The sequence below is a fragment of the Typopeltis vanoorti genome, chromosome 1, assembly GCF_054136105.1.
Source record: "Typopeltis vanoorti isolate ZY-2024b chromosome 1, IOZ_Tvanoo_1.0, whole genome shotgun sequence".
NCBI classification, from domain to species: Eukaryota; Metazoa; Arthropoda; class Arachnida; order Uropygi; family Thelyphonidae; genus Typopeltis; species Typopeltis vanoorti.
Genome location: NC_143549.1, coordinates 177,054,064 through 177,073,395, shown reverse-complemented (window position 1 = coordinate 177,073,395; position 19,332 = coordinate 177,054,064). Strand labels below are relative to the sequence as shown.

The window sequence follows — 19,332 nt, the reverse complement described above, 5'->3', positions numbered from 1 at the left end:
CATTCTTAGTTTCTCGGAGGCGGCAATTCAAGCTACTTAAGATGGCAGTCGTCCAGGCATTTTCGGCGAGCCCAAGTAGAGGAGAAAAGGCGAGGCAAATTTCCCGAAGTACCTTCGCTCATAAGTTTTTCTTTTCACCGTGGGAGAATAACATTTTTCTGGAACTGTACGAATCCCGCTACATTCCCAATTGATATAGCCAAAGCCAAAATTCCAGATGAAGATCTGAGATGAAAGAATTGCCATAGAACTTTTAGTGAAAGACTTTTGATTAATTGTGAGATACAGAGCCTTTGTAAGTTCAAAACTTTTATATAATTCCTCTTATAGTTGTATTAGAAAGACTTAAGATATATGTTTAATAAGGTTGAGAAGTGTCCTTAAGAGAATCAATTGGCATGTTAGAAGTTGATATCAAATTTGTAAAGATAACTTAAGAGAGATTTAGGTAACCTCTTTGCGAGTAAGCTTGGAGTTTAATAAGTAAAATTTGTAAACTGAGAGTAGATAACGTTTTGTGTTAAAGAAAGTATTTTAAAGTTGAAGAAAAAAGGTTCTAAATTTTGCTAAAGAATTTTTATAGAAGGATAGAGAAAGCAATTTCCCTAATGTTTAAATTCGTGTACATTTCATAGTAATGTAAATAAATGTTATTTGACTTTCTTCTAAACATAGCACGTAATAATATAAACAAGAGAGATTCTGAGAGAGCGAAAGCGCGCACAGCTACATTAGAATAACAGAGAATAAGGTATAAAGTAAAGAAAAAAGACATCACAAGTAATTAATAGAAATTACAAGTATACAAAGTTAAAATAATAATAAAATTTTACAAAGTCGCAGTAATGACAGGATAGCAACAGTAGATTTATAACTATGCATCTCAATAGGCTACTGACAGTAGCGCACTGTGGACTATTGTTTCGTTTCTGTGTCGTGTTGTGTAATAATTTTTTGTGGATATAAAATAGAAATGGAATCAAAAATTTAAAAAAAAAAGTTATCTGGTGCACAAAATAGTAAGCGTCATGCTGCGAAAGAAGCAGATATTAAGAAACAAACTGTTGCTCTTAATAAATTTGTAAAAATATTAAAATATTCTGAAGCAAATTGTAACCAACTCGATACATCAAAAATCAGAGTTGACGAACCATGCACATCATCCAGTTTGCATAAAAGTACTATTACAACTGTTGAACAAGATAACAAGACGCAGGATTTAAGTGAAAAACAGTTAGGAGAAGATTTAGTTGTAGTTGACCACGAAACTAACACATTGTTAGTCTATGTAAATTTAGAAGATCCAGGTGAATGGGGAAATATTGATGAAAAATTATGAGTTGTTTTAATTGAAATGGGGCCTGTTCAAAAGAAAAATATAATATATCCCAGAGATACATATGGTCGTAAATTTGGCGACAAGTATTATAATAGAAAAATGGAAAACGGGGAGCTCGTGCCAAGAACATGGCTCATTTATTCTGAAACTTTAAATTCTGTTTTTTGCTTTTGTTGCAAACTTTTCACACCTACTGAATCAAGTAGTCTTGTAGAAGGTTATAACGATTGGAGAAATGTAAGTACAACTTGCATAGACATGAGACTAGTTTAGCTCACATGAAAAATTTCTTAAAATGGAAGGAACTTGATAAAAATTTAAAAAACAAAACTACCAGACTCAAAGCATGTATAAAATGGAAAAGAAACATTGGACGAGTGTGTTAGAACGCTTGATTAAAATTATAAAATTCCTTGGTAGCCAAAATTTAGCTTTTCGCGGATCATCTGATAAATTATATGAAAGGAATAACGGCAATTTTTTAAAATTAGTCGAACTGTTTGATCCCGTTATGGAAAATCATGTTGAAAGGGCCCTACAAGGAAACAATAGAGTACACTATTTGAGTAAAGACAGTCAAAATGAAATATTGGAAACTTTAAGTAATGCAATCAGGGCTACAATTTTATTATCAATTCGAAAATCTAAATATTATTCCATAATTTTAGACTGCACACCTGATGCAAGTAAATCAGAACAAATGACCATTATTATTCGCTTTGTTTCCTGTGACAATGGAATTGTCAAGATCAGGGAAAACATGGTAGGTTTTGCAGATATATCAGATTCCACAGGACGTGGTTTATGTGCAACAATAGTGGAACAACTGGAAAAATGGAATATTCCCATTTAAGACATGCCAAGTCAAGGGTATGACAATGGGGCAAATATGAAAGGGAAAAAATATGGGCTCCAAAATTTGTTTAAAAAAAAAAAAAAAAAAATCAGCTAACGCCTTTTTATTCCCGTATATACGGGAGTAGGCGAGGCCATTTTAGCCCTATCTAACTTTTTGGAGACTGAGTGGGCAGTTCAATCTCCACTGGTACCCAATCAGAGACAGATGGCCCAAGGCTATCACTAATTAAGCGGTACGCAGTGAAGAGAGACGGCTCAAATGTGCCGCCATCTCGTGGTCTCTAACCCTAACACAATATATTTAATGTCTGAAATAATGTGGGTTCTACGGTCGATTTTCTTGAGTTTACAGGACGAAAAACCCGAGTTTCCGGGAGGAAAAACCTGCTTGCCCGTGCCAGAGATCGACTAACTCGGGAACCGGTCGAAAAAAGGCTTAGAAAAAATTTCCTCTAGTCGCCGACTAGACTCGAAACCAAGACTTCCTTCGTGCGGCCTAGCGCGGTGGTGTGCAAACGCCACATCCACTGAGCTACACAGGCTCTCTTTTGTTTTTGAACAAAAATCCTCGAGCTTTTTAAAAACCCTCGTGCCATGTGCTGCTCATACTCTAAATTTAATCATTAACAATGCAGCCAAAGTGATTGCAGATACAATTAGTTTCTTTGCAATTATTCAAGAATTATATAATTTCTTTTCATTCTCTTACAAACGTTAGGCAATCGTTTTAAAGTTCGTAAAAAATTTAACATTGAAACAGCCATCAGAAACGCGATGGGAAAGTAAAATTAATGCAATCCGCCCTCTACGGTATCAGTTAGGAGAAATTTACGATGCACATTTTGAAATTTTAAATAATGAAAATTTTAATAAAGAAACTCAGCATGAAGCACAAACATTATGTGCTAAAATGAAGGACTACAAATTTATTTGTTCTCTTATAATTTGGCATGATTTACTTAACAGAATAAAGCCTGTGAGTAAAATGCTTCAAGACAAAAATATGAACATTACACTTGCTTTAGAATCTATCGAAAACTTAAAAATATTCTTACAAGAGTATCGATCAGATACAAATTTTAAAGAAGTTCTAAAAACGTCAAAAGAACTGAGTGAAGAGGTGGATAGAGAACAAGAATTTAAAACTGGTACGGAAGTTCGACGACGAAAGAAGACAAGACAATTTGACTACGAGCTTCATGACGAAACGCCACAATCGCCATAAGATAAATTTAGAGTGAATGTGTTTTATACACTTCTAGACGTTGCAATGTGTTCATTAATAGAACGTTTTGAACAAATAAAAACATATTATGATAATTTCAATTTATTGTATAGATTACTACAAATTAATAACGAAGATTTACGAAAAAATTGTGACGATTTAGAGATTCTCTTGATGGACGGCGACAATAAAGACGTAAATGCAATAGAACTATATGACGAGTTATGTGCTTTCCGGGATATTTTTCGGAAGGATAATTTAAATATTCAAAACCCTTTCGATATTCTTAATTTTATTGTGTCCAATAATTTATCTTTCCCTAACTTTTCAATTGCTTTAAGAATACTATTAACCTTACCTGTTAGTGTAGCGAGCGGTGAACGATCCTTTTTCTAGTTGAAAATTGATTAAAACCTACTTAAGAACAAGTATGTCACAAAAAAGGCTTGTTAGTTTGGCGTTAATAGCTATTGAAAATGATGTATGTGCGGAATTAGATGTTAAGACCATTATTTCTAATTTGGTGAATATGAAATCAAGAACCCTAAAATTTTAATAAAAAAATTTCAAGTATATTTATGCAATTTAACTTATTTTCTGTTATTCTGTAAAGATTTTATTTTTTGAATACTTATATTAATATTAATAAAATGTTCTAATTATTATTTCTGAATTATTTTCTTATTTTCTCATCTATCTTGAGTTTCTTTTATTTTCCTAAAAGATAGTTCCACTTGTAAAAATTTTTTAATAATTTTTATAACTTACTAAGAATTTAGTAAAATGCAAGAATTTTTTAAACTTTAGTTCAAATAAATTTTAACTTTAATTAAAATTCATTTTAATTTTGTTAGCGATTCAGGTCAGTGAGAAGGCTATTAATCCCTGTATCATTATATTCAACGATTAAAGTGAAGTGGCTTTATCAAAATTTGCTTTAACTTTTGAGAATTTTTTGAATATTCGGGTTTTTAATGATTATCCTGCCTAGTCAACAACCCCGGTTCGTTACATTTAGCGAACCAACGTGTGGCTGTTCTGTCAAAATTTATTTAAGAAATTTCAAATAATTAAAATTTTTATTATTGTAAAAGAACCACACACGCCTGGATCGTTACAGGGGCGCTTAGATAGACATTGCATGCTGGCGGCAAAGACCCTAGCGCCGGCTCTGACTCTATATTTAGAATATTCGTTCAAGTCAGAACTTCAGGTGCGCTAGAATTCATATAAAAAAATTGGTACCGTTTTTCATTGTTTTAACAACGCTTGATGAGTCTGACTTATTAGAATTAACAATTCTGTTCTGCCTCCATCAGCTTTTCCCATTAATCAGCTGTTTATGGCTACATGGCGACGTTAACCTAATGTTCTCTTTTGTTGATCTATTCTTGGTATACTCGAGACACTGCACGTGGCTCTACTAGCAGGTCAGCGATTTCCAAGATACATTAGTTCGGCTCTATTCAGCCTTTTGTTCTATCCCTCTACACACGAATAGATACATACTTTAATGCATATATTTCTCCTAGAAGCGGTCATGTACCTATTTATAGGTCATACCTTCCACGTGTTTGTTGCGTGTTACGGATGAATTCCAATTAGCATTGGAAATATTTCTAAAATTTTGACTCTGAGTTTATATTAGCATGGAAATTGTTGATTTGGATTTTAAGGTATAGATGCGAACACAGATTGATAAGAAAATAACTATTTATTGACTTAATTGCTAATATTTCGCTGGTATTCTATCCCGCATCTTCAGAGCACACAAACAAAGTTTGTTACAGTAGCGAGACAACCACAATCTTGTATAACAATGGGACTAGTATGAGGAATTGTAGCGTGCAAAACACAGACTAAAGTACTAATTTTCTAATGTCCGAAAAAAAAAAGTCCTAATTTTTTTTCCATCTAAGTTGGGGGGAAAAAAACGAGAGAGAAAGCAGGTATTAATTTGTCTTAGGATGACTGTTTTCCAAATCTTTGGTAGATTTATACAGCCATACTTGTTGAGGTTTGGAGTATGTTTCAAGGCTTCTGTTGATTCCAGGAACAACCTCTCTGACTTCTAAAGGTTTCCATGCAGCACTTTTTTTTTTTTTTTTACTAATCCATCATCTGTGCCGGTGTATCAAAATCATGGCCTGCTAGACCCGACTTGCCATAGCGAAAGTGCCGGATATATTTTTTTTGTTCACTGAGGCGGATGTCCAAGCATGGCTGTATAAATCTACCAAAGATTTGGGAGACAGTCACCCTAAGACCAAATAAATACCTGCTTTCTCTCTCGTTTTTTTTTTTTTCCCTCCAACTTAGATGGCACTTAATTAGGACTTTAGTTTTTGTGTTGCACGCTACAATTGTTCATACTAGTCCCATTGCTATACCGGATTGTGGTTGTTTCGCTAGCAGTGGCGGCTCGTGGCTTGAAATCGTGGGGGTGCTGTAACTTTCGAAATATGCATATACACTGTAACTACAGATACGTATTTGGATAAAATATCAAAATTATTGTAGAAATTAAAAAAAAAAAATTAAACATGATAAAATATTGTTTATTATTGATAAAATTATACAGTTTAGTATAATTCAAAATTACTTAACAATAAAATCCGTTATCATAACCCCAATAATGTTCTAAAATAAAAACTGTAACAAATGTTATGTCTTTAATTGTAATGTCCAAATATTTAAAGAGACGGAGTAAACACGATAAGCACTACGAACACTCTACTACTTGCGTAAACTGCATATAAACAACAGTGGAACTGCGCGACGGACAGTGCCGCATTACGTTAATAGCTCGCATCTCACTGTGACTTGCATATGCTTGCGCTCGTGGCAATTAAGGCTCTAAATAGAAGGTACGCCAACTGGCCACCATATTGTCCCCAGTCGCATGCGTTTGAGCTCTTGATTCTTTCTTTTTTCTTTAAAAGTTTATTTCTTAGCATAGAGGTAATTTTATAGCGTACGTTATAAAATAACGGTTTGAAAAACGTGGAATGAATGCTTATAAACGTTATAAAATAAACTTTTAAAATAAAAAGAAAAAATCAAGAGCTCAAACGCATGCGACTCTGGGGGCCAGTTGCCGTACCTTCTATTTAGAGCCTTAGTAGCAATATGACACTGGTAAACACAGTGCTGCTAGCGTCCTTCGCCCTCCTAAGTGCTACAAAATGGATTTTTATTATTTTTATACAAAATAAGAGAATTGTATAGGATCGATGATAAAATTAAATATTACAAGCAAATAAAAATAAATTAATAAATATATTATATCGAGAAAAATTGGGGGTGCTGCAGTGCCTATGCGCGAGCCGCCCCTGCTCGCTACTGTAACAAACTTTGTTTCTGTGCTCGGAAGATGCTGGATAGAATACTAGCGAAATATTAGCAATTACATCAATAAATAGCTATTTTCTTATCAATCTGTGTTCGTATCTATACCATTAAAATCCAATCAATATGTACGACGAACACATAAGCCTTTCCACACAGCATGGAAATTTTCGAAGTCGGAAAAAATATTTTGCCAATACTGAACTGAAAAAACCAGCCGTCGGAATATGTTCTCTCACAACCGATGATATTAGTGATAGCCTTGGGCCAGCTATCTCTAATTGACTACCAGTGGAGACTGAACTGCCCACTCGGTTTTTAAAAGTTACATAGGGCTAAAACGGTCTCCCCTAATCCCTCTACGGGAATAACAGGCAATAGCTGAATTTCCCCCACTATGGGAATCTAATCCAGTTCTTAACCAATGGGAGATCGTCACTACAGATTGACTATAAATAACTCGAAAATTGAAATTAATAACTTTTTCCTTTAATAATGAACAGATGACATTATTTTTTAAATATTTTCAAAGCTGTTTATTTATTTAGATTCAAGGTTTTCGAGTGCCCGACTGGAATATAGATATTACAACTTGAGCCTGGTCCTAATTTTCGAAAAATCAGCCCGATTTCTAACTAAAAGTAACGAAGTTGAATGCACGAATTGTCTTGTTCGAACAAACCTGGTTTCACAGGCTTCATCTTTTTGTCAGATGGAAGTATGGCACAGTTTCCCGCTTGAAGAACACACGCAATTTATAAACATAACACACTGGCCTCGTAAACTACTTTGGCAATAATCCCGAACAACCACAACTGACACACTAAGTTCTGTTAAAAGAGCATTCTTAAGCAGGAAGATATTTTAAATATCTTCAGAACCGATATCTTAAGATAGCTTCTGTTTTATTTATTTATTTTTGGAAACAAAGGTCTTAAGCGCCTCCTTAAATAAGAACCACAAGCCAAGTCAATGAACTTTGTCTAGATGTATGGTGGAAAGGTTATTTTGGTATATTGACAATGCTTTTAAAAATTAGTATAAAAGAAAAAAAAATTTTTTTTCTTTTATAAAGCACTGCTTAAGACGTTGAATTCTACCTAGAAGTCCAGTCCGATATTCGTATTTTTTTTTATTGCTTTATGGTGGCACTTGTTAGCCGTCTCTTCACAACGTCCGCGCGGTTAGCCTAGTGGCTTTACACTTCACAACCATATGCCTGGGGAAGGAGTGTCCACGCCCAAGTCTTGGGCGTGGACAGCAGGGTTTTTCTCCCCAGTTTATCTGGGGTTTTTCATCCCGCAAGCAGGCATACTGGTCCCGTGAACACACACGGATCTACAGCCATAAATACTTTCCCCTCCCCAAGAGGGGGAGGGGAAAGTATTTATGACTCAACTCGCCCCAATAGGGACGGGGGAGGAAACTCCATATGAATAAATAAATAAATACTGCGTGCCAATTAACTTTGTGATAGCCTTGGACTAGCTATCTCCGATTCACTAACAGTAGTGACAGAGCTATTCACTCAGTCTTCACAAGTTAGATAAAGCTAAAATGGCCTCGCCTATTCCCTATTCTCTTACAGGGAATAAAGGCGTTAGCTGATTTCTAACCATTCGAAGCTATTTGGTTCTCGTCAGAGATAGGCAGAAACCTTTTGAAGATAAAATCCTGCTTAATGTGCCAATCTTGTTTTGCTACTTGAAAAGAAGCCAAAGCATGCATCGTGCCATGTAACGAGTCACGTGTTTGTAACCGGTATAAATTGGAGGAATATGATGCTTCCAAGTTCGTACAACTGTGTCGGGGTGAAATGGCTGCGAGAAGGAAACTGACAGAGTTTGAAAGAGGCGTTGTGATAGGAGACCATCTTGCAGGGCTATCTGTTCCGCAAATTGTTGACAAATTCGGCTATCCAAGTCAACAATCAGTGAACCAATACTGAGAAAGAAGAGCAGGGAGTCAAGTGCTACCGCAGTGGATGACTCACCGTACATGACCGTAAGGTGCTACGAAGGATAATATATAAAAACTCCCATTATTCGGCAGACACGTTGAATGCAGAGTTCCAGCATCGCGTGTGATACGAATCTTCTCAAAAACATTCCGAACCGAGGTTAACAACATTGGTTTCCATGGTAGGACTGCAATATGCAAGCCTCACCCTCAATATGCTATATGTGTAGCAATATGCTACACCCTCTAACGATCAGATCTAACGTCTTTTACTAGAGTGCGTAACCCCAAATATGAAATTCGGAAGCGGCGGGTGTGATGGTATGGTCCTGGTTTTCCTGTTTGCCCTCTGACCTCTGTTTGTGGTGCTACAAACATTGAACTCAAAGAGGTATCTGAACATTCTAGACAATGCAATGCTTCCTACTTTGTGGCGTTTCTATGGAAATGACCATTGTCTCTTTCAGGAATACGATGCACCGTGTCATAAGGCTGCTGCTGTGTAACTGCGTAGGTTCTAGATATGAACGTCACCTCATTTGACTGGTCCCCCCCCACAGAGCCCTGATCTCTACCCTATTGAACATTTGTGGATGAACTGGAGCGTCGAGTAAGGTCAAGGGACGTCCTCTCCACAACAGTCCAGATGCTCATTACATGCCTACAGGAAGAATGGTCCAAAAATTTCATTGATCGCTATCGTACGCTTGTGGAAAGTATGCCGCGTGGGATTGCTGAAGTCATCGCAGCGAAAGGAGGTCTTACATCTTATTAAGATGGGCGCTATGTCTATTAGTTCTTCACACTATGGTATCCGTTAACTTCTTAAATTAAATTAACTTTGTATGCCTTTAATTGTTTTTCCCTCCTTTCATATTTAAGTAGAGAAACAGCTTTCAGACCACTAAAAATTGTAAAAGCACTAATAAAAGACGAATACATGATTATAGCCATAAAATTTATTTTATGGCTATAAAAATAGCCATAAAACGTAGTAAATATTCATTATGCTGTCTTTTAATAAACAGTTATTAGTGAAAATGTGGAAAGGCTCTTGGAAAAAAAAAATTGGGGAAGGAATGGTATCATTTGTGCCAAGAGTCACTTGGGATATTGGAATTTTGAAGAAAAAAAAAGTTGACATGCTGCTTTGCAGAAATAGAACTAAATCAAAATTTTGCACATTCTCTATCCTCCTTACATGTTTAACAAAATCTGGTCACTTTTCGGAGGAATGGAAAGAATATTTTTAGTTAAAATTAGAGAATAATGGTGTAAACGTTGTAATCACTCAAGTGTTCTTGAAATAGCGATAATTACTTCTGTACGGATTAAAATCAAGACCCACCCCTTTCCATTTCATATTGAAAACTTTGGATCGCTTGGTTGCTGAAAATTTACTGGCTACATTTGTGCATCGCTCCTATAAAGTTTTGTTAATCGATAGCAGAGAGCGTAGCCTTGAATCCTAGGCGATGATATTTTTATTTTCACACGTAAGAATGCCCTTTAAGCGATTTCTAGGCGATGGTACATTCTTTTATACTCAGCTGAAAGAATTCGATGATGTCAAAAAATTGTCTGCATATTTATACCAGACAAAATTCAAGCCTAACCAAATGTATATTAAAAATATTACTACTTTAGTTTATTTCAAACAGTGCAATTTATTTTAAAAATGTATACTGGAGCACAGAAGAAGATTTATGCTCACAAAAAATATGCAATACGTATTAACGCGTGTTCTAAGAAAATGTGTACTAAGCAGTGCAGAATGAAACCTAGCAGTATTCAATTCTAACACCATATATAGTGCCAGTCATATGATAAAATCAAACATACATTGACAGTTATTTCACACGCTATGATTTGATATATTTTCCAGGAATATACCAGGCTTTGAATTTGTTTACATTATATGAGTATCCGCTGATGAAAGGTTGTAAACCTATCGTACATTTAGAACGTTGGGAGAGCAAAGGGGTTGTTACCGGACTTCTCTAGGGATCAACGTGGATTTTTTTTTTTTTTTTCATATTTGATCTCTGGATTGCATAAAATTTTTAAAGCCTTCAATAAGCGAGGTAGTAGTCTCATATCGGGCGTCACATAACGGAGGCAGTAGTCTTTCATTCCCAAAACATTCCCATAAAGAATGCTCGCAGTTTACAAGAGTCCATGATAGCCCCCGTTACTTCAGCCGTAAATCCAGAATAATCTCATGCCGATTGTTGAAAACCATCTGTTTCCTAAACACTTTTCGACTTGAAAAGATCTCAGTAAGAATTTCGCCATGAGGAGAGGAATTTTATATGGACGTTTTTTCTAAGATCAGTTAGTCGATGTCGTACTGAGGTAACAAGGTGAAACTCCCTGAAACTGGGTTTCAGGGAGTTTCACCTTGTTACCTCAGTACGACATCAGGCAAATCAGTTCATCTCGCACTCAGGCAATCGGTCAAAAGAACACATGCAAATCAACAGACAAAAGTAATATTATTGGGCGGTAGACGGTGTAGTGGTAGATGGAAGATTAAGTAGTGTAAACGTTAGGTTGTGTAGAGCATTCTCTCACAATGGGTCCTTAGATTCCGTGGAGGCGTTATGGTGTGGGGAAAAAAAAATCATTATTCTTGTAGATAGACTTATACGTTGGTGATTATACATGTTTGTTAATTTTTTTAAAAAGACAACGTATACTATTATAGTGCCTGCGTGCACATTTCATTAATTTTTGTTTCCTGAAGATAGTAATGTAACATTACCGAAATACTGGAAGTATTAATTAAAGTTATTTCATTAATATAATAGTATACGTTGTCTTTCCTTAAAATTAACAAATATATTTAATTATGAATGTACAGCATATGTGGTATGCTTATGTAAAAACTGCAACATAATGTTATGTGCTTTTATTATTGTAATTCTCCTTGCCGCACCATAGTTGTGCCATGATATTTTTTACATTGTAATTATGGGTCGGTAGTATGTGAATAATAAATAAATCAGCTAATCTTTTATTCCTTTATAGGGAGTAGGCGAGGCCTTTATACCCTATCTAGCTTTTGGAGACTGAATGGGCGAATATGTACGCAATATTCAGTACTATTCAATAAGCTTGGTTTTACGTCTGTATTTCCTATATGACAAACATGTACTACCCTATTTTATTGAACCGTAGTATATATTTGATTTAGCAAAGGAGAGTACAATCAGAAGTTTGATATCTGAGAGGATATCAGTTTTCGGTTTTGGTGTAATATAGTATGTTTACAACAGCCTTAACGAAACATCCTGTCAGAATCATCCACACTTTCTGACTGATATGTAGGAATACGGTATTAATTACATCGGGAGAAAATGTGAGGGACCTAGGATTATTGCGAGGGGCCTGTAATATTAAGACAGATATGGGGAATATGTGATATTAAATAATGTTAAAAATCAAATTATATGTTTATTTATCATGCCTTTACAAAAATAAGAAAGTAATTATAAAGAAAATTTCTTGTTTTTTTGTTATTCAACAAAAATCTTTCAAAATTTCATTGAATTTTAAATTTCCTGTTTCATCACATAGTGAGGGACCTGAGTGTGTCCAGTAGGACTAATCGGCTGAATACCGTTCTGATTAGTAAAGGCAATTTTAGGGGCTAGAAAATACATTACTTTTCGTCCCGAGCCAAACAACCACTGGTTGGACAGTGCTATAGTCCTGTGGTCAGTGCCATGTACTTCTCTAGCTTCGACACCTAAGTAATGACAAGTGATAAAGCAGATTTCAATTCTCTCCTCATTTCTCCACTTTACAAATCAAATATTCTGCGATCATGTGTGTGGGGGAGACAGAAGAATAATATTGTGATTATAGGCCAAGATGTGTTATACTGTTCTGTTATGGCAGGAAATGGAGTTAAAAAAAAATAACATTTACTCTTTTGTAAAGAGCGAATGCAACAAAATATATAAGGCAAAGTAGACAATGGCAGTAGAAAAATTTTAACATTTATTATAGGCTCCAAATTATATATATATATATATATATATCCCGATTCTCAAAAAATTAAGTTAAAACAATCGGCTAATTTACACATTTTAAAAAACGTTTCGATTTTAATCATTTAGAAACTGAAGCTTATAAACGATTTCCTGTTTTTAGTTTAAAACCTATATTATGTTAAAATTGGTCTATGAATTTCTTGTTTCTTATGTGATCAAATTGTGAAAGGTCATTAATTAAGGAATGTGCCTTCAGAAACATTCAAGTTTTAGAAGCGTTTGGCTTAGTAACACAATGACAACACCAGTACAAAAGAAACAGTGAAAGAAAGGCACAGTACATTCGATTATTAACCACCTTACCGACCATTAAAGATCAAATTCGCACCCTCAAAAGCTTCGTATCCATCGTAAATTTCAATGTAATATCAATGGTATTACAATTTTAATATGCACTTCGCATCCATGGAAATGTGGACGTATACGTCCTGGCCGGTAGCTTAGTTTTGCTTCCACGAATATTGTACTTCCTGACAAATCTGTATCAGCTGTGTTTTAAATACTAATGCAGATTAAAACTTTTTTCTTTTTGTATAAAAATAATTTTACATCTAATTCTTTTCTAATTATTTATTATTTTTTTATGCTACGCACATATGAGAGATTATTCAGCTTACTGTCGATGGGCAGACAAAGTCTAGAAGTAATGTAACATTTGATTTGTATAATTGCCATTAAGTTTTGAATACACAAGTAATAATACTTAATGAGAGTATTAATTAAAAGTTTCGAAATTTTACCAGAGAGTTAGATAATATAACTCCAGGCATCAGAGTTTTGGCTTGCAATCAAGTTTCATTTTTTTTTTTACTATAAAAAGGCGATGGATCCTTAATATCCTCATTAAGAATTACTTAATTTGCCAAATTGAAGCCTTTCTGGGTCAATATCTTAGTAGGAATACATATTTTCCCAAAAGGCATAGTTGAAGGCATGAAATGAATTACAAAAAAAAAAAAATCGGCCTTTGAACTTATACTGATTCAAACAATAATATATAGTATTAGGAACCACGAGATGTGGACAGTGGTCTGGCGACCTTGCCTACTCCACTGGGGAATAACAGGCGTTAGCAGAAAACGTTGCAAATCGACACCAGAAAGCTTACTACTTGCCTTGTTGCAAAGTGGATCGAAATATAATTTAAATGAAAACTTATATGAAATTCTAGGACGAGAAGAACTTTTAAGGCTCCTTCAACAAGAGATGACTTAGGGTGCCGTACGAAGGTGGAAGTGTTTCTCTTCCTGGAAACTTTTTTTTTTGAGAATGCATACGTACAATTAACACACATAATGCACTGGCCTCACAGCCTTAGTTGCTTTGGCATCATTCCAAAATACATTTCTAATTCATTTAAGCAAGTTACAAATTAATACACTTCAACAACTGGACATGATAGATTTTATATTTATCGTAGTATACCATATCTTCGGTAATCAGCCACTCGATATGTCCTTCTTTCCTTCATTGTGAATAGATATACAAACACCTTGCAAAAATTATACAATGAGCAAACCACATGGTTCAACATGTTATAAAGGCTAGGGTTATGCGCCACTCAGTGCAGTTATGTACTATTGGAAATAGGGCGTTTTTAAGAGCTCGTGCACGTCTATCATTCGTTTAGAAGTTGACAAATAACACATATTTGTCAACTGTGAGAGACGCACATCAAAAGACAATCAAAAACACACATCAAAAGCAACTCAGGATTACCCAGGCAGATAAATCATGCAATTAGTAACAACAGTTATGGATCACAAGCATTTAGTACTGAAGGCAAGTTTCTTGGTTAAGTGTTAAATTACCTGCACAACTCGTTCTATTTTGTACATATCGGTAGCACAATGATTCTGCAGATCTCCTCCTGGTCATATATCTTCAATCCTTAACTTTCGGTAAAATTTCTACCATAGTCCATCACAAATATTTACCTGTTGCTATCATTGTCAATTTTTAAAGGTACCTGTGGCATAATTAGAAAACAATAAAAATTAAACGATAACCACAGTAATAAATGATGTAATTTTTGCTATTTTATTATTGCCAAGATTCACTTATTAGCCTCTAATTTTCTCTCACTGGAGCATATTATTCTATAGGATAAGGGTACTAATTAAGAATTGCAGACTGTCGATTAACCTCCTTCGTCTATTATATCTGCATTTACTGATTAAATAAGGCTGGTGAAGATTATAATTTCCTGTACTATTGACAAGAAGTTGCTTGGACAGTCAATGGTTTTTGATGTGTAATGAGTTGAAAATCAAGTAAAATCTCAAGAGAAATTTAAGTTTGACCTTGCTAAAAATTCATCAAATTCTACAGCATTAGAATATTAAGATTTGTCCAGAGTGAGCTTTGTTTAAGTGTAATACATGTTTTCAAAAAGTATAGTCAGGTTTATGCTTGCTGCTAAGCAGTTGTGATGAATTATTTATAAATGGCTAGAGCAAAAATATTTAAGTGTTAACGTTGTTTGAAATGTATTTGAAAGGGAATAACACAGAGACGTTGTGTGTTTCGGTATTATTCGCTTTAAGTCAAGAATAAATCACACATACACACTTCAAGTCATTTTGTTCTGCTAAAATCAGTTGAAGAGAATACAAAGAGTTCAAGAATATGCTGGGCGTCCTCATAGACGAAAGAAAAGAAAGAAGCAAAAAGAATATGAAAAGTACTTTTAGAGTAACATGAAGAAAGCTGCAGTTAGAAATCTAGATGAAAACATTATATCAGTGCGACTGCTCATTCGAAACTGGCGTCAAGGTGAATTCTGACACGCATGCTGTGCTACATTGCAGTCGATGCCCGGAACTCCGCATACAACGTGTTGGTCGGCAAATGGCGATATTTATATATCCTTTTTAGCAGCCTATGGTCGCATTTGGTGAGTCGTGGGTAATATTTGTTGTTGATTCCCTTCGATCTCAGTATGGTATCCTTGATTATTGACCTGGAATGATCCAATTTGTATCTGTTTGTTTTAGGATGCCATGTTGAATCAGATTCAACATGGCATCCTAAAACAATGTCTCTTTCAAACTCTGTCAGTTCCTTTCTTGCAGCGATTTTCGCCCAGACACAATTCACTGATATTGGAGCATCATATTAATCTCAGTTTATATCTGCAACTGAGAAACTAACATATTTTCTTAAACTTCACTTCCATAAAGGATATTAAAAAAAATCAGCTAACTCCTTTTATTCTTTTATAGGGAGTAGGCGACTAGAGACTGAGTGGGCAGTTCAATCTCCACCGGCAGCCAATCAGTGATCGCTGGCCCAAGACTGTCACTAATTATAAACTGCAACCTACGAAGAGATGAGCAAAGAGGTGTTGTCATATCTTGGTACCTAACCGTAACAGGATATGTTTTTGTCTGAAATAATGTGAGTTCTCCAGTCGATTTTCTTTAGTTTACGGGACGAAAACACTGAGTCTCAAGAAAAAAACAAAAAACCTCGCTTTCCGGTGCTAGAGATCAACTAATTGGGGTTCAAAGGTTTATTTGAGATGTTCCACCCGCAAATCTGTACATGTTCACTTATCAAAAAATGTTAATAAATCTAAAAAATGTTCACACTTTAAATTTATGCTGCATTCTCTCTGTGTAAACTTTGTGTTTAAAAACAACTACATCGAATCTTTTTTTTATCTTTTTTTTATAGTTTGAAGATAGACTGGAGATCAGAATCTGATCTGCAAATTGTGCACACCTACAGTAACATACATACATCGTCTTTATTAGCATGATTACAGGCGCATTTTTTATCAATCTCATTGAAAGGTGGATCATTTTACCAACAATTTCTGGCTTTCGAATGGTCTTGTGAGAATCTGAATCTTCAACGAAACACAATCTGAAATATTAAGGTTTAGACTGCAAGCTTAAAATCTTCAAGCGCATGTCTGGAAGATATCATTTCGAAAATATCTGAACAAATTATGTTTTCTGTGAGTATATACTCCTAACGTATTTACCTGCAGGCGTCCTGTGCTGGACAGCTAAAAGTATAGAGAACAGACTTAGTCTGTTCCTTGGTCCCCAAAATCAGGACTTGTCTACCTGCTGACTATCGGTCTATTGTAAATGAAAAAAAAAAACATGAATTACAAAACTACAACCTGGATTACAAACCAGACCGCTGTTCACTCCACAACGATAATTGATTAGAATTGACTAATGGTCTCAGAATTGAAATATGAAATATAAAAACTTCTTTAGATCTGGATTTCTTCAATGTGTTATTCATGCAATAGAAAATTACGATATTCAGATATTAACTATACAAGAAACGAGGCAGTTGGGTCATAAGAATCTTAGAGAAAGACAGGCCTGAAAATAATGTGGTTTTTATCGTGCCAGATCTTATCTTGCCGTAAGTAAAAACTTTCACGCCAGTAGATGACCAAATTTATCTCAATTTCTGGTCATCCCTTTTATGCTGTAATTGTCAAAGGTTATTAACCACCAGTGGAAGATATAGATAACGATGTCAAAGATAAATTTTTTGAAAAACTGAATACTTGATTCTTGACCTGGGACTTGTAAATATCAGTTACGAGTGACTTTAATGCTAAAATAGGAAGATATAAGAGCTATAAACGAACAATTGACCAAGATAACCTGCATGATATTAATAATGACAATGGGATTACACTTATAACTTTGCATCCTCCAGATGGTCGAACATAATTTGGCGAACAGTTAGCAGCATATACTTTCCCAAATGAAATATCTATGAACAAATTTGACAGTACAACCCCCCCCCCCCCAAACGGAACTGTAAGCAACCAAATAGATCATTTAATGATAAACAATAGGCACATGTATATGAAATGTATATAAAGCAACTAATTCAGATATTCTCTCTCTAAAGGAGATATACTTTGAGAAAGTATATATGCAGCATGTACTTTCCCTAATGAAATATCTATGAACAAATTCGACCGTACTCCCCCAAACGGAACTGTAAGCAATCATATAGATCATTTCATGATAAACAATAGACACATGTATATGAAATGTATGTAAAGCAACTATTTCAGACATTCTCTCTCTAAAGGCGCAGAAACAATTGAGGAAATGTCGATGGCAGTACAACTATATTTGCTTAAAAAGATTTTAATTTTAATATATCGGTATGTCTCCAAAAGACGTCAGTAGGAAGAATCAGTGCGGAGATAATTTGGCGAATGATCAAATTGATTTTTACAACAATCATCTATTAAGATGTGTAAACATAGAAGAATTTTTTAAATATTGAAGTTTCTAATAATTGTTGATCATTAAGTACATTCTCTATCATTCCAAAAGGAGTAGGTAGAGACGTTTAGCCCTTCACTAACTTTTCTGTAAAGTAAGCAGCCAGCTCCATCCATTGTTGTTACCCATAGCTGAATTCAAGGTTAACTATATTTTCAAAACTACGGGATGACGAGAATACATCAGCTACCATCTCGTATTCTTTTATTCTAATTACTTGGAGTTGACAAATTATGCAAAATCCTACTCAAAAATAAAAAAAAATCCATCTAAGACCCCATAATTTTTAATTATAAATCCCAATAATAATAGCAGAGCCTGTGTAGCTCAGTGGAACTTTGCACTCCTCAGCGTTAAACCATCCAAAGATTGACTTCGAGTTCAAATCTAGTCACCGAATAGACTTCAGCCTTTTTTTCGATCGGTTCCCGAGTTAGTCGATCTCTGGCACGACCAAGCGGGATTTTCTTCTGGAAGCTCGGGTTTTTTGAGTACCGTAGAACCCACACTATTTCAGGCATTAAAAATATTGTGTTAGGGACCATGAGATTGGTGCACTTGTTAAGCCATATCTTCACTGCGGGCTACTTAATGGCTAGCCTGACTGGCCGAGTAGCGTATCTGCTCCCCAACCAAAAGGCCGCGGGTTCGAATCCCGCCGTGGGCATGGATGTTTGTGATTGTCTGTGGAAATGCTAGTGGTGGTGGTGGTCGGCAATAGATGTCGTTGGTGTAGTTGCGGTCAGTTGCTGGATTGTGAGTGGTGGAGACAGTTGTAGAGTAGATGCCATCCCTCGATGAGTCTTTGGATTCCTTGGAGGTGACAAGTAATAATAATAATTAGCCTTGGGCCAACTATCTCTGGTTAGCTACCAGTGGAGATTGAACTGCCCACTCAGTCTCCAAAAAGAAGACGACCTTGCCTTCTCTCTATATGGGAATAGAGAAAGGCGTTAGCTGCTTTTTTTTTTGATCCAGTAATAACTTAACAGAAGTTCCAGAAGCAAATTGTTGATGCTATTTCACAAACAGCGAAATAGCATCAATTATATTCTGAAAATATAATTTGTTAAATTAATTTTTGTTAAAGGAACGGCAATTTACATTATACATATCCTTATGTTTCCTCAAAGTTGAATACTGTATGTGTAAAGTTATTTTTGCATTAGTTAAAAAATATTATATTTTGTCCAGTCTGCAGTTACTTACAAGCCAGCGAGCGTATTTATTAAGTTCTGTTAATTAGTATTATGTTCTGAAATGGCATAA

General features: G+C 35.2%; 1 protein-coding gene across 1 annotated transcript in view; it reads left to right on the top strand.

Moving 5' to 3' along the window:
• LOC150110664 (uncharacterized) overlaps positions 1-19,332 on the top strand; it is a 253,724-nt gene that overhangs the window by 24,334 nt on the left and 210,058 nt on the right. The gene's annotated exons all lie outside the window — the stretch shown is intronic.